A 15903-nucleotide genomic window follows, 5' to 3' on the forward strand; every position below is an offset into this window, starting at 1 on the left:
TCAGTGGTAATATTGGGCTGATTGCAACTTAAGAGAGGCAATGCTGTAGCCAGGTTTCTGTGGCCAGGTTCCCTGTCTACCATTGAAAATGGAAGATCTCCCTCAGTGCAGGTGTCAAGGGAGCTGTTTGGCATGACAGTGTCAATGAGAGCCTAGGGACTCCTCAGTGCAGGCATCATTGATTTAAAAGACACTTATAGCTCCTCTGGAATCATTTGGCCTATCCCCATAAATACACCCTTAGGGGCACTAAAGAACACGTTACTGGAACAATAGTGTGTGAAAGCTGTTCGTTCAGTTTTACACTGTTGATGCTGTAGTTGAAGGTGTCATTCAATCTTAAGACAAAAGTAGTTAGAGGATTATTGTGCACTACAGCATGGGAAGCAGTTGTAGCCTCCTTTTTGTTAAGGCTAAGATCAGTATTATCTTAAATCCTGGAAAACCTTAGTGACAAAATCCTACAGTGAAAATGAGAAAAATTGGACTGTGTTGGGGCAATTTGCTATGATTGAAGGAATTGTCTTTATTTCTCCTCCTTCTTTAGGCTTTTGAAGGACTTTTTCTCAGTTCATCTTGCTCTTTGTCCATTTTCTCAGTCAATAATTCTCTTTGTTATTGTCCACATATAATTTTTTTTTTTTTGCTATGGACTATATACTTTTATTTTTGAGATAGTAAAAATGCCAGATTGCTCTTTCTGTGCATTATATTAACCAAATTCTGAAGTGTAATATGCCATGAAGAACTTAGCCATAGCAAATCAGTATTACTTTAGAGAGAAAACAAATGAAGTCTCAATAGCACAATATGTGGATAATAGAAACTCATGCAGAAAGTGTGAGGATAGGTCTGACGTTCACCTCTACAAGACATGGGGAGCTTATGAAGCATTAAGGTCTTTATATCATTGCAAAAGTAAAATCAAAACTTAGTAATGAACACTTATTTGGACAGACCAAAGGATGTAATCAACCAATGCTAAAGGCAGTTGATCTCAAACACCCTTCTCCTTCCTGTCCTGTTCTTATCCTTTGCTTGTTACCATACATTGGTCACAAACAATAATGTTTACAATAATGCTTTGAATGGCTTCTGTCCTATAATGCAAGAAAAATAAATGCTTATTTTGCATTTTGATGTTGGCCAGTTAGACAAGTATTTTTTCCTATCTGTATAATAACAATAAATTTCCAGATCATGTATATATTTAAAAGATTATTGTAGATTAAATTCTGAAAAGAAACACTAATAAATACGGAAGACAACAAAATCAAATTACTTTTTTTCCATCTCAACACATGGCTATTAAAAAGCAAGAAAATCCATGTACCCCCAACCCTCCACAACTCCCCTGAGCAAAAAAATATTTTTAGTGGCTTTCACCCTAAAAAATGGTGTAACTGCAGTGAGTCCTGATGTCATAAACAGAAGAGGTTTTGCCAGTAGATCTCTCAAAGGCTTTGCCTTCCACTGATTTGGTGTGAGGGCAAAGTCAAACTGATTATGTTATACAGAGAAGAACTCATTCATTTATTCTAGGCAAACATAGTAATATAACCATAATATCTTTCAGTCTTTGGTATTCACACCACATCAAGAAGAAATCATGCTGACACTTTCTAATTTACTTTATAGCAATGAGTTAAAAACAACCTTTGAAAGCTTGGTTGGCTTTGGAGGAGGAAAATTAAGAGGACGTAATACAGGCTGCTAAAATTAGAGCAGAACAGAAAAGAACTTCTTTGCTCTCTAAGCATTCTGATGAATCTGAGATTAAATTAATTAGGAAAATAAGATTTCTTCTCTAGGTTACCGGTATGTTAACTGAGATGTTTGTTATCTGACACTGAGACCACCTTTCACAGGGCAACAGTATCCATCATTTTAAGCTCCCTTTTAACCCCATGACAGATCAGTTTCACCACACTGACCACTGGGAAAGTCCATTGACAGGGCTAACTCCTGCACCTTGCAGGAAACTTGGGACCAGGCTGGTTGAGCAAGCCAAAAATCATGCCATGGGCCATTTCATCTGTTCATTGACCCTATTAACCTCACCAATGAAGACATGGGCTGCAAATGCAAAGAATACTTATACTGCAGCCCAGTTGTAGCTGAATCACTGAGATACGATGCTCCCATATGATCGACAGTGGATTTTTTCCAAATGCATTCCTTCATTCCATGGATCAGTGCAGGAAGGACAAAGGTGCCTCATTAGAAAAATAATGATGTGATATTTTAGAAATTCAGATAATTGATTTATTGCTTTCTGATTTGACTAGTGTAGCATTTGTCTCCTTTTTGCTTGGAAGGCAATCCCAAGTAATGTGCTCTGGTGGACACTGAGCAGGGAGGTTGATCTAGATGATCTCCAGAGGTCTCTTCCAACCTTAGCCATTCTGTGAAATTCTGTGGAACTACCCAGACTGGATATCAAATGGGAGAATCAGCCTCCTTTTTTTATTTATCATGATGACATGGTTGTGAAATAACATCTATTTATGACTTGAGATTAAAAAACCAACCAAGAAAAAAAAAGTGTTTTTTTGAAAATTTACTTATAAATGTTACAGCTAAAAAAGTTTGTTTACAAGAGGTTTTTAACAGGTTCATTCTCAATGGTCATTGATGAAGTTACTGTTGTCAAAGGAATATTTCTGTATTAGTAAAATAATCTATCTAAATGGGTCTTTTCTATTTTTGTAGTGATCAGTCAAGTAAATATAAAAGAAAACACATGTAAAGAAATACAAAGAGGAAAACATTAAGCTATTAAAGAAAAAAAACAATTGTTAAGACTTTGCTAACCTGGAGTTCACCTGCCAGAAATCATATCGACACTAATGACATTACCGATTCAAAATAATGAGATGGATTCTAAATCATCACTAATAAAGTTATGATAATTAATTACTGAGATATAGAGAATAATAAGCCTTCTTACCACCCTCATTATATTTGGGCTCAATGGAAATTAAATATGAGGAGAAAAAAATTTCTTTAAAAGAAATACAAAGTAATAGAGTTGCTCTGGTCTAGCTTTAACTTTCTAATTAGGTTTTAAAAGTCATCACTGTAATGAAATACTATTCAGTCATACATATATAGGTGATATTTCCCTAAAAAGCAAAGATCTTTGTTAGTAATATAAGCATTATTACAGCAGTGGAAGCAACAAAAGTACCATTGCCTTCTAGAGCAAAATAATAAAATTTAAGTGTTACATGAAGGTTATTTGGGTATTGATGATTAATAATACTGTACAATTTTAGAACGAATTTGTCAATTTCAGTAACTTTTGATTTAAGAGTCTATATACCCTTTCTTCAGGCACTCTGCATCCAAAAGCAAAAAAAAAAAAAAAAATTGTTTTATATAAAGTGATTTTTCATAGAATCATAGAATATCCTGAGTTGGAAGAGGTCCACAAGGATCATCAAATCCAACTCTGAACTAAAAGTATATCAGATTCCAATGAGTTCAGTTTTTTGCTGTCAGTGTTCATCTTCGGTGATGCCATTTGGTATTGTCTCTGAAGGAGATTGTCTTTGTTGCATCTGAATCTAAAATATTGAACACCAACTTCTTCAAACAAACAGAAACAAAAAGTCACCTTATATTCTCCTAAGGAATAGTGATTCTTCTTGGAAATTGTGCTGCAAAACTGTTTATCCAAGAAACTCTGCTGGAGATACACCTCATGTAAAACCCATTTAATTTATTTTTGGGCTATCAGATGTAGTGGGTTTTTTTGTTCCACATTCACATCCATTCTACTTTTTTATCTATGGTGTTTATTTGAACTAGCAGGTTTCTGAATTTGCACTCAAAAGAATTCAACGTATCTCATCCTCCCCCCAAATACTAGTTGAGTTTCGCCATAGAAGACCTCTCAGTCTTTGTAAAACTGGTATTACAACCACCTCGACCTAATTTATGTGAAATAACCAAGAAAAGAAGCTCAGAGCTCTTCTCCTGTCAGTGAGTACTTACTCATGTAGTGTTCTACAAAGTACATTACCACCATTTTTTTTCCTGAATTGCTGAAGTTTTAGTCACCCTGACATGTATTATGGGATGTCTAATAAAACACAGAGGAATTAGGTAGACAAATACCTATGGATTCCCTTACATGCGCCAAGAGCCAAGACTGAATCAGTGAGTAAAACACAGGTCCCTTGAATCAGAAGCACCCCAGTTTTGAGTTAAGAAGCTGAAATCAAGAGGAGTCTAAATCAAAACTGAGGGAATAGAAATGCTTGAAGGTGTTTGAAAGGCAATCCTGGAGGAGGATCTGGACATTGAAGGTAAAGCCAGGCTTTGCACTGAACTATGCTTAACGTATGTAATTAAACATTAAATTGATTTTTATTTTACTGAGAGTATTGTATTAATTAATGATTTTTTCCCTGAGGTTAAATAAAAACGCTACTTTTACTTCTTCTCTAATTAATCCTTACCCCAGAGAGATGATCTATTTTAATTGCTTTCCAGAAGACAGTATTTGTTTTTCTTTGTCATACACTTAACAAACACCCTTTCTAAATTTGTCTCTCTCTTAGGACACATTCACAAAAAGATAACACATCTCTACAAATTATTTGGCAGCTGGTGGTAGAATATAATAAGTACAATAAATTAAGAAATGACTCACCAACATTTTTTTCCCAAATTACACTATAAAAAGAGAAGTCACAATATGCAAAGCAGGGGCCTTGCTCACAAACAAGTAAGGGCTCTGAGAGTGGTACAATCTGTGTTCAAGTTCTTAACTGTACATAGACAAATGGTTCCCCTTAGTTCTGCTTCACAACAGCAAGTTGTTATAAGATAAATGTACCCAGGGTAAAATGTACTGAATCTCAGCACACTGATTTGTGAAGACATAAAGCTATCTCAAACACAGTGGAAATTTAAGAGATTATTCAGGCAAGCTGGAGCAGACAGCAGGCAGTGGTTTTGAGCAAAAAATAGTCGAGGAGTTTTTCCACTGGAAATGTAGAATTTATTTCCGTAATGACACCATTCTGACATCTGTGGTCCTTTTGCACCATCATGCATCTGAAAAAAACCCTGTGTGAGACATCTGTCAGGTTTCCCCTTGCAGAAATACAGACAAACAAACAAACAAACAAAAAACACCCTGAAATGGATAAAGATGAATTTAAAATGTGTTTCAACAGAATATAATTAGGTTATGAAAATACAGTTTTCACATACAGATAACCTCATTGAAATGCTTGGTAATTGATAGAATTAGAAATCATGGATTTCCTGGAATATTTAAAGTTTCCATTTTTCAGAAAATTGTCAGCATCTTAAATGATATTTCTTGGTTTTGTTGATTTTAATGATTTTTTTGTTGTTTTAAATGATGTTGTTTTTTTAGTGTTCTTCATGAGCAGCTACACACTTTATTGAGAACCTGAAGGATAAAAATTCATACATTTCTTCTCAAAAATGATAAAAAATATATTATTTACTTGAAAAACTGTTATAAATACAATACAAATTTAGTATATACCCAGAACATTTCAGGAGCATACACTTAAGGGTTTTCTTCTCTCTGGTTTTTGTCCAACCCATTGTGATGATACTGTTGTCATCTTTCATCACCTTCCCCCCATACAACAGGCAATCTCTTTCCACATTTCAAATGCCTTTGGTAAGGTCTTTTTTTATGATGTCTGGCTCTAATTACAATGAAGTAATTGCACAATAGATGTATAATTATATCCATTTTCCTTAAATTTATGGAAAAATAAAGAAAAAAATGGGTGTAATTCTCTAGTTTTGGTGTCTTGATGGAAAGTAAAAGGTGGTGGTTGGAGCAGGTCTGATTCCAGGAGCCTACACTCTGTATCTGCTAAATCATGGCCCTATGCCTGTAGGGTTTCATAGTTGGTGTCATCCCAAAATACTCCATATGGAAAAGAAGTAGTACAAAAAAAATCAGAAAGTAAAGAAGTATAGTGCTCATATAAAATATTTATACTGCTAAAGCTCTTATCTGTCTTTGTGCTGTAAAAAGATGCAAGCAAAGAGCTGAACAAAGGGAACACCAACACACCTATTTTTGTAACCACACAGTTTGCAGGGATTACTGGAAATGTCTCCAAAGCTAAAGTTAAAGGTTGATGGATCAATGCAGCAAACAGACTTTGACCATGAACTGATGCATGTCTGAGAAGAAAGACAAGGAAATATTTTCGCATAGGCAAAGAAAGGGTCTCACTCAAAGCTTCCAAGAAAGGACAGAACCCTCAAACTATCTGAGCATGAAATTGCTACAAACTTCATTTTATACACACACACACACACACACACACACACACACACACACACACACACACACACATGTGGAAGGTTTACTTACACAGTTTTTATGAGTATGTAAAAGGTAACAGAGCTGGGTTACTTTATTAATCCTTTGGATCAGCTAGATGAGATGCCTTGATGCCTTTTACAGCAGTGATGAGCAAAACCTTAAACAGGACACTTAGAGGCACAGATGCAATTTAACCTGTCATAGGTGGAAGAAACCCCAAAAAATAACAGTTTTGTTGTCTTATAGGCTTACAATCTTCAGCCATTCTCTGTTTCCTTTTAGAAATTCATTATAGATGCTTGGATTAAAAAGACAAAACAGAATCTTATTTTGTTACAATTTAGTTTTTGGCAGAATGAAGAATCAAAGGAAATTGTTTGAATTGTGCACAATTTCAAATAATGGTATGTTGGAAAATTAGCTCAAATGATCCAAATAGAGCCTCCATTTACTGCTTATCCCAGGTTTATCTCACCTCATGTTGGAGATTTGGATTCTTCACTAAAAAGTTTGGCCTGTCACTGGAACAGGCTCTCCAGGCAAGTCCCAGCACCAAGTCTGTCATAACTCAAGAAGTGTCTTTGACACTTTTTAGTCGCATGGATTAGCCTTATGAAGTCCTGCAAAAAGCAGGGATTTAGACTTTTTGACCCTTACTATTTGGACTCTTCCAATCTGAGATATTTGATTCCATGTAAAGTTTTCCAAATTGGTTTTGGCTCCTAATTCAAGACAAACCCTTCTTTGGGATCAAATTGTGAGTATAGGTATATATACTGGCAAGTAGACTCACTCATTAGACTCCTGGCCTTTCCAGAAGGACACTTTATTAAACACAAATATCTCACATGCAAGGAAAAAAGACAAAACAGAGTAGCTAATCAGTGTCTTATTTGGAGGAGACAGAGTAAGGACTACTTTCTGCTCCTAACTTAGCAGAAAACGTAGCTGGTACAGTCCAACGCGGGGCTAAATCCTCAAATTCTACTGTGACTGAAATTCTACTGTGCTTTGCTTTCTATTATCTGTTTTCAGACTAAAGACTTTGAAATCATCTCTCTGTTACAAAGAACTGGACAGTAACTGCTTCTCAATTAAACCAGCTTGTAAGATTTAAGTGTTCAGAAGTATTCCAGGCAGAGGAATTTTACCAAAGTTATAAACATCTAAGAACATAACTTTATAAAAAATCATAGGAATTAAATTCTGAAAATGGGAAGTCAAATATCAGAAACAGAACACAAATGAACACAAAATTCTCAGTGAAATTTTTAATTTAACTTTATTGAGATAGGTTTTGTGGCAGCTAAACACAGCAGATTCCTGACACTTTGTGGAGGACCCAGTAAATAAAGTGCACAGAACTCCTCTCTCCTGTTCAAACTGCCTTCTGAATGGTGTGAGGAAAAAGGAAGGAAAAATACCTTGATATTTTCTGCATTGGGCAGTGAGAGTACTGTACTATACCTTTAGGAGTACTTTGTCTGCCAGAGACGCAGTATTTTTCTCAGTGTTCTGAGATAATGAAGCTCAGAACTACTGGCAACATGTATCAACATGATCAAGCTCTGAATGTGTTATTTTGAATACAAAGTGGACTCTAGTTTTTCTGAGTAGCTGGCTGCTACAAGCAGAAAACATCTGGTCATCCTCCTCCAAGAGACTGCATTTTCCTGCTCTTCAGATGTACAGTATATATATTAGTAATTTATTCATTACATTAAGAGGCCATGGTAAGTTTACAGGGAAATGAGAAGACCTGTCTTGTGTTTCCTACTACATTCCAGATTTTCTTTCTAAGAAGCTGAGAAGCAGAGACAGCAAGGGACTTGTTGAACCTCATGATGCCATTGGTCTCAGCCCATGGATCCAGCCTGTGCAGATCCCTTTGCAAAGCCTTCCTACCCTCCAGCAGATCAACACTCTCACACAACTTACCATTGTCTGTGAACTTACTGGAGGTGCACTGGATCCCTTTATCCACATCATCAATAAAGATATGAAACGGGACTAGCAAAAATACTAAGTCCTGGGAAACACTGCTAGTGCCTGCAAACAAACAAACAAAAACCCCAACCCAACAAAAAAAACCAAACAAAAAAAAAAAAGAGCCAAACAACAACAACAACAACAAAACAAAACCGAAAACCCCAAACAACAACAACAACAATCAGAAAACCCAACAAAACCTAAAACCCCAAACAAAACAAAACAAAACGAACCCCACACCAAACAAGAAGATTCTGCACAACAGTTCCTGCACAAAAAAGGGTTTAATAAACCCCAAATGGAAAACATTTCTGCATAAGAATGTTCTACATCTTTCTTCACATTCCTTTTATTACTATAAAAGGAAGACTTGGACAAAAGGCATATGCTGATGATTCACAAGTTTCTGGGAATGGCAGGGGCCTATTTTCACTGCTTAAAATCAATTATTGAAGCAGAGAGACAGAACTGTCCACAGTTAATCAGAAATTAATATTGTCGTGCAGTTCCTAAAAGATGCTGTGCATCATTTAACTGTCTCTGTAGCATAACTGAGGCATTGGTACATCCAAAGTAAGCTTCACAGAACATATTAGACATGTATCAGTGATGGATGGCTATTTCAGTAATTTCATAGTGCAAAGACAAACCACAGAGCCTCATGTATATTAATCTCCTTAGCAAAAGCAATGCCAGCATCAGTAGATGTCATTATCATCAGAAGAAAGGACAGCAAATCCATCAACTGGTTACACTCAAGTAAGAATAATAGGCAAGAAAACAGAAACCTGAGAGTTGCAGTATGGAATGGGGAAAAAATAAGATAGCTCTTTAATAGTATCAAAGATATCAAAATTTAATATTGATTTTCTGTCAAATAAGGTACATGTTTCTTGCAGTGCTTTGTGCCTAAATGGTTACTTATGAGTCCAAACCATGTTGCAAATAAGCACATATTTTTTTTAATATACCACAGGGGGGGTGCTGTGGTCCTGCTTCTAGTACAGTCAAAAAGACTATGTTTAATGGTTTCATGCAAACATGAAAGTGTCTCATTTATTTAGGAACAATAAAGATAGAAACCTGAAACAAAAACTAGCAGGAGATAAATTCAAACCAAGCAAAATAAAACAGGTTTTTGTCTCTTTATGTAGGTAAGGCAAGAAAATCCTTCCTGAAGGATATTGTGAGTGCTACATATTTTCAAGACTTCAAAACTCTGCTAAAGTTTGCTGAAGAAAATCCACACCAGACCTTTAAATACAAAAATACGACCTGTGATTTATGGAATCTTTGAACTTCAGATGGATGTAACCCAGGATTCTGTTCTCTCCAGAGAACTGGTATTTCTACCTGCCTGCTCAATTCACAATTCCTTCTGCAAGTTTCTGCTATTTGCTATGATCAAAGAATGGATATTATGTCTGATAGTCCTTTCATCTGATTTGATGAAACTAGTTTCAAATTTCTCTATAACATAAGTCATACCTTCCAAAACATACCAATACTATCAGACTCTAATAATGTAGTTTGTAGTAGACAAAAAAGGCATTCTAATTTGCAGTATAGACATGGATGTTGGAAGCAATTCTCTGAAGTACTAAGAACTTTCCATAGTTCACCCATAGTTTAAATATCATCTACAATTGCAGTAGCACCCTGACCGTGCTTGATAGTAATATGAACTATGGAATGTGGTGTCACACAATTAACTCTGGAGAACAATAAATGACAAGACAAAAATTTCTGGTAAAAGTCCTTCATGGAGAAAAAAGAAAAAGAACTTTCCAGGACAAAGATCCTACTAAGGTTATTTCGTCAGTGTTTCTCAGATTATTTTGATAGCAGAGCAGACCCTGTGGCTTTTTCTCCAGCACTAGGCCAAAAAAGATTACCTTTTTCCTCTATTTTTCCTCTGAGATTCAAAGATTTCCTTTGAAAAAAAGTCAGTTCTGATTGATTTTCTGTGATGCCTGGTACTTGAATTATCCAAAAGAGGTAATATCTAGGAGGCAGTAGCAAACTGAATATGGCAGAGAATTAGTTATTATTTTTTCAACAAAAAACCCACTTTCAGTACTAATTGTTTGTACCAAGAGGGCCTCCTACTGTTACAGCAGATCTAGCATAGTGTGAACCTCTGAATTTACTCTTTCCTAATACTTTGGTAATTGCTATTGTATGTCTGATAAATCTTGTACAAGCTGTGAGACCTTGAACAGAGAAATCAGTAGAGTTATAAGAATCAACCTAACTGAAATTAATTCTCTAGCTAGCTTCATGTTGCTCTGTGACCAACCATGCATTCTAACCAAATGTCTGCCAGAGCCATATGTCCTATCATTTGTATTAATTTTCCTTAATTGGTCATAATATTAACTTACAAGTACCTGCTGTAGGTGATGCTGAGGGTAGAGTGTCCTATAACATAAAGTATTAACCTTCACTCTTGTCAGAGAGAATATGTGGCCTAAAATCTCTTGCCTTTATTTGGACTCCCAGAAAATCCATGCATGTGCTTTTAAAATGATTTTTAAAATGATTTTTACCCTTTCATTTACATTTAAATTCAAATGAAAAATGGAATATCACCCTTTGCTTTTCTTTGTAAGCTTAATAATCAAGACAAATAACAGTGCTTATGTCACACATTTCAGTTAAAAGCATTCAGGACAGTACCAGAATTCAGTCTCAGGATTCCACATTTATTTCTAGAGTAATAGCATCATGTAGAGTACATAGGGTTTCAGGTTCTATCTATACAGTATTTGAGAGGCAGAGTTTCTTTCTCATACTTTTTCTTGTGTTTCTTAGTACCAAATTCACCCACAAACTTGCTCGCAGCAGTTTTGTGTCTTTGAAAACGTAACCTGGAAAGGTGTAACTGTTCAATCAATTTTACAAGCTATATTTAATTTAGTAGGGAGAAGATTTTTGAACTCTTCAAAATTTCCCTGATAGTATGAATAATATGACTGTTTATTAGTCAATTTTTCAGCACTATGAATGTATGAAAGTACTTTATGCTGATACGATACAGATGATGTTATCACCTAGGATTTTGATAATAGAAAAGCATATTCTGGGGGTTTTGGGAAGTATTCTACACTCTGGGAAACATTGTAATGAAGATGGCCATTTTACAGCTATGAGCTTGCCTTGGAGGAAAGATGGCGAGCAAAATTAAATTTGATTAAAAAATGACTTGCCAAGATACTGTTTGGTGTTTGGGAAGGAAAAGATCTATTCTACATCTGGTAAAATATGCAGACATGGATCTACGCAGTATATTACTTGCTTAGCAAGCAAGAAGTAGTAATCTACTCAGCAGGTGAACTTATTATTCTGTGTCTTCAACAGTTATTCATATGTTACAAATATTCTCACCCTGTAGTCTATAATTAGTAAAATCAAAATGTAATAAAAACACCAAACGAAACACCCAGGACTTCAGTATTTGCATGACTAATTGAATCATACTTATTTAGTGGGATAATATGATTAGTGAGAGAAAGAAACTAATATTTTACTCAGAATATATCACCTTGACTCTTAACAGAGAATTTTTGAAGCAAAGTAGAAGCTATAGGAATGTCAGTTGTTGACCTCCTCAAAACAGTTTTAGCTCTAGAGAGAAACTAGTGCTGAAAAGTTTGTTTTGAGAACGAAACATAAAAATTGCTGCATTTTAATAACTAATTTAGACTATCTGGCTTGCAATGAAGAAAAAAGTTTAGAATCCTAGCAATATACATGTATGTATTAAAGGAAGTGAGAGTACATGACTGCAATCCTAGACATTTTTATGCTATATACCAGTTACAGTATATTGAGCAAAGTTTGATACACTTACATTTGTGGGGATGAGACTGTTTGTGGGACAAGGTTGCAACCCAGCATTGTAGGGAGACTAAGGGACATGTCGATGTACTCCTTCAGCCTTTCCACCTTTGTCAGCAGGCTGTAAAGGAGTGATGGATTTCCCCAGGCACACTTTGGGTATGAAAAGTTTGGGAGTTGGCACTCTGGGGCTTGCCAAGAGATGCTGGGGCCTTTCAACTAGTTGAATCCCTGCTTTCCCAGTAGAAGTATTCACATGGCTGTAAAGAGGAAGCTTAATTTTCTTTGTTCAACTCCTATTGAAAAAAAAACAACCGAAAACATTAATCCAGAGAAATTTTCATTCAGAATATATTGAATGCACTTAGCAATAATAATGATTAGCAAGAATGAGCTTTCAAGATTTGGTACAGCAGGTAATGGTATAAACAAATATCCGTTTGCAAACCACTATCCGTTTGTGAGTCGCTATAAAACAGAGAGAGAGTTTCAGTTTAAAAAGGGGTGCTGAATTTACCTGAAAAGGACAAAGATTTGATCTGAAATGGATTAAGTTCAACTGAATAATGTTTGTTTTGTTTTTTTTTCCCTTTGAATTGGTTGAAATATTGAAGTCAAATATTAGTTAGAATTCAATCTCCAATGTAGTTTTACTTTGATGCAACACCTGAATACACAGGTGTATTGAAACACTAGAAAAAATCTCTGCTTATTGCTCTTTAATATTGTTTTGGGAATATTTTTGGAAAAACCAGCTACTTCTTGCAGTCCTTTCTTATCTTTCTTTAAAGCTGCATGTCTAGGCAGAAGTAAAGTTTTCCTTGTGTAACTACCTTAAAGCATTACTGAAGTAATTCTCAGAGCGTCATGACAGAGAAGGGGAAGGCAAAGTTATAACAGCTGTGTGCATGGTTGATAGATTCTGATCATTATATAAATCGATCTGCAGTTCCCAAAAGACAGCACACTCAGTTTACTGACTGAAAAAGTCAAAATAGTCATACTTGTCACCAAAATCTTTGTGTTTAGATGTAGACATTTATATGTTAGCACTTTTAAATAAAGTACATTTTTAATATATCTGTATATAGTCCAGCACCTGACAGTTATGTATGCATGTACTTAAGTCTGTATACAACCATGTGCACTAAAACAGAACCACAAAAATGTCATGATCCACATCTTACTTAGGCTCTACTCAGGTTTAAAATACTGTTTAAATTGGTTTTGACTATTTCTTCTTAATGCCATTCCTGGCTTGGAATTCTATGGCAGAGGAGAGAAAAATGGAACTGTACCAGATAAATTTACTGTACTGTTGAAATCTCAGAAAATGGGTGCATTAAGTTTTGGGTGATGTTTTTTATAACTGGTTATCACCACTCCACAAAAGCCCTAGCTGATATGACTTTTATATTAACTCTGACCAGGACTGCTTCATTACTTCATTATTGTATTTTTTGTTCTCTCTTCAAAATTTAAGAGCCAGTTTATAAAAGGCAAGTAATGTAGCAATGCACAGCTAAGATCACTGAATTTTTAAGGTACCACTGCTTACTGGAAATTACAACTCAGGTTATGTACCGAGATAGATAAGGAAGGACGTCATGGAAAAAAGGCATCATAAATATTGGAAAAGTGAAAAGTGACCCAGCTGTAGATTCTGATAATAAAAAATTGTTCAAAAAATGTTTTAAATTTCTATACAATATTAAATGCTTTCAAGTTGAGTTGTGGATAGTGTTGTTACCAAACACTTTGTCTAGTGATGGGTTTTCAAGTTTGCTCTAATAGAACATAGCATTCCCAAATCCCTGAAAAAAAGTGCTATGGACTGTGGTCTGTGGTAGTCTACTGGAGGAACAAGGAGGTCCAAGCCTGAGAAAACTGTTTGCATGGGTGTTACCCTGTGTGGAGCAGCTGAAGGAGAGAATCTGATGACTAGTTACTCAGTAGACTGAGTCCCTAAGGCCAGTTAGCCATGGTATCTCTATTATATAGGTGCATATGTTTCCCACTAAGGGGTCTTATCATGACCAGCCAGAGAGGGGGCCAGAATGGTGCTGTTGGAGTTGTTGGCATTAGCCCAGATTCTGAGAGTCTGTGTTAATTCTGTTGGCCATGTGCACCCGTGCTGTTTATGCTGCTTTTGTATGAGGTCTTATTGGAAATTCCAGCTCAGCTCTACTACTTGCTGGACCTTGAAGCGTTGGGTTGTGGCAGTCTTGCCTCTGTGAGGCTTCCAGATTCAGCAACTCCTAACAATTAATATTTCATGGGAGCTTTGGGGAAAATAAAAATATTAAACTATGAAGTGTTTTACTTATTGTGTCAAATCTGAGGGAAAATGGCAGAGTTCCTGACATATTCATATCAGTGTAATCAAAAGTGAGCAAAGTTTTAGTATCATTGCACTTTATATTGTATTAAATCTCTTCTATCTGAGCCCAGTTTTGGGTTTATTTGATATCAATAAAGTCAAACTGATCTTATGGGTGTCTGTTTAATTCATGGCTCAGTGAGATGGAAGCATAGAGTGTGACAAGTCAGTTGTTTAACACTCCAGTGTTTCAAATGACAGCAAGCTGGTTGCAGAGTATTGTGCTTGACTACCAGGATGAAATCTGAGAAACAGGCTTGCAGATATGACCATCTGCTCCCCCATCTACCCCTCAAGGTCAAATCTGCAGGGTCAACTTAAAGTTGAGTCTTCAGGGACAAGAACAACTCAGTTCCTCAAATCTCAGGTACGGACTATGCAGGAGTCCTGTCAATCCTGCACAAAGGAAAAGGACACTTTGGATGTCAGCTGAGAAAGTGAAAGCAGCATAAAAATGCACGTAAAATTCCCACGTACAGCAAGGTATTCAGTTATGGTCTGATCCACCCTCATCTAGCTCTATAAAATCCACATGTACAAGTAAGAATTCATGCAACTCATACCACACAGAATCATAGGATCATTTAGGTTCTAAAAGACCTTTAAGATCATCAAGTTCAGCTGTTCACCCAGCACTGCCAAATCCACTAAATCATGTCCCCAAATGCTGCATCTACATGTCTTTTAAGTACTTCCAAAATGGTGATGCAAAAACTTCCCTGGACAGCCTGTACCAGGGTACAGCCATATACATGACAACTCTTTTAACACCACCACTCTCTGGGCCTGACCATCCAGCCAATTTTTTACCTATTTGGCAGTACACACGTTCAAGCCATGACCAGCTAGTTTCTCCAGGAGAGCTCTATGGGAAATGGTCTCAAAGGCTTTACTAAAATCCATCCACAGCCTTACCCTCATCAACATGTGTAAGCAGGCTCCCCAAATGAGACAGGGTGTCCCTGCCTAGATGGAGATAAGCACAGAATACTTAAGAACCTAATGAGTAAGTTATGTCCATAAGATGGAGGAAGATTTTCCAGTTTATGGATATTTGCTAATTAGATGCATAGTTACTAATCAATTTCAACAGAATTATGTAGTTCTCTGTGTGCTCACCTGGAGAATTCAAAAAGACCCATGACACGAGTTTTTTTTTTTAAAGTATTGTAAAAACCCATAGTTTTGAGACAACATCAAAGTTTCATACCTCAAGGTTAAGATGAATGAGTAGTGGTAGCAGTGTCATCCAGCACCAAGGGACAAATGTATAACACAGAAGACAGGTTGCTTTATCCAACCAGTCTGCTGCTCCTTCCCAAATATTAATATTTGCTGGAGGACTGATTCTCACTCTTGA

The sequence above is a fragment of the Haemorhous mexicanus genome, chromosome 1 (assembly GCF_027477595.1).
Source record: "Haemorhous mexicanus isolate bHaeMex1 chromosome 1, bHaeMex1.pri, whole genome shotgun sequence".
Taxonomy (NCBI): domain Eukaryota; kingdom Metazoa; phylum Chordata; class Aves; order Passeriformes; family Fringillidae; genus Haemorhous; species Haemorhous mexicanus.